Raw genomic sequence first — 1,852 nt, 5'->3', positions numbered from 1 at the left:
ATTCCTGCATTTATTTAGGGGAGGTGGACCAGATGACCCTTGAAGTCCCTTCCAAATCTAAGATCCTACATTTCCTGTACCAAAGGAGAATGATCTAACCTGGAAGGTAAGCTAACCACTGTGCCACAGCTAGAGGCCAAATTGGATACACACCTCAAAGAGCCAGGGGTCTTGAACCTACAACTTTGGTTCCAGGAGGCCACCAGGTAAAGAAGATGGTGCATTGAGTCTACACTAGCATTAAGAAAATGGATGTGGGCAAATAGTGGAACATTCCATATTATCCATCACATCTCCAACTTCTTTTACATTCAGAAGAGTAATTGCATCAGAACTTCAGCTGGTGCTAGTCAGCATAATTTCATGAGATATTCACTGTGTAAACAACTAATTGGCTGTGCAATAAATGTCTCAGTATCTATAGGTGCACCCCATTAGGCTGTAGTAAACTAATTTACTCCATAGCAGTGCATGTGTAGATGTTGAAGGGGCGGGCTGGGGCACAAGGGTGCTTCAGTGCGGGGACTGCCTGCAGGTTAGTCCCACACTGCAGTACCCTCATGCCCCAACCTGCTCCTCTGAAGCATGTTGAACTGGGGAGAGCAGAACTGTGATGGAAAGCTGATCCCTGTGTCCCACTTCCAACCAGGGCTGCTCCAGCCTGGCTCCTCATGCTGGATATGAATAAACTGTGGACTGCATTGCTCCAGCATTAATTGCTTCCAAGCACACATTTAAATGGTGCATCCAAGAGCAATAAATTACAGACCAATAAGCTCCACAGTTTATTCATCCGCAGTATTAGCATGTTTAGACACATCCACTGACTCCAAAAGATACACACCAATTTACACCATGTAAAGAGTTTCTGTAATTTTTTGTCAGATTAAGATATTTACCAAAAGATGATAACCCTTTAATATTTCAACCCTCTAATATGGTTTCATATGCAAGAATCTGCCAGCAAGTAGGGATAATTGTGATTTTATAAATTTTGCACAGATGTTCATAAAATTAATGTAATCTTCATAATTGCACTTATCATTTGGACATTCACAGAAATATGTTGACTTTAATTGCAAAACTCCTATGAATACTAATGAAGGTGTCTTTACTACTGTGCAAATATGATACCAAGCTTCTTGAATATTGGCACAGTATGATAAAATCCTTTGTTCCTACACAGAGAGTTTTGGGAAGCAGGGAAAGTTTAACATATGCAAGAAGTGAACATTTATGCAAGAGCAGCTACAAGCTGGTTGGACCTTGACACAGGTCTAGTTTATTCCATCTACATCCCAGTAGGCCTTTGGTTTAGTGCCAGCTGGAAGCTTCACATGAACAGGTCAAGAATGACATTGGCTAATAGATGACTTAAGGTCATCTATTAACAAGTCAGAATATTAAAATGCTTGTCCTGTCCAAATGATAACAGCATATATTTTCATCTGATGTTCTTTTAGGAAAGAACATCCAATTTTAAATGCCCCCACAGTTATTAAGTAACCAATTTTACAAACACTCCTTTTTAATCTTTCCTTCATCAAAAAAAACAAGTGGTTACAAAAGGCTATTTATGGCAAACTCCTCACATGTTGTGTTGTTTTTGTGTGTATTTGTCTTGGGAGTGAAAAAGGCAATACATTTACTCAGACCATGCACTTATCCGCTTTTAATAAGAACAATGCCCATCACCTACTGTGTACTTAATAAGCATTGTTTACAATGCTAACCAAATTATGGTATAAGTATCCCCCACGCTGTCTAATTCCCATCATTTTCAAAGTTTCAGATAATTTCAGGGCTGGAATAACCCACTATTTAAAAGGCTTCCAATGGCAGTTCTCTTCAG

This window comes from Alligator sinensis, unplaced genomic scaffold, assembly GCF_000455745.1.
Source record: "Alligator sinensis unplaced genomic scaffold, ASM45574v1 scaffold394_1, whole genome shotgun sequence".
NCBI lineage: Eukaryota > Metazoa > Chordata > Crocodylia > Alligatoridae > Alligator > Alligator sinensis.
The sequence above is the reverse complement of the archived record's forward strand: the minus strand, read 5'-3'. Positions refer to the sequence as shown.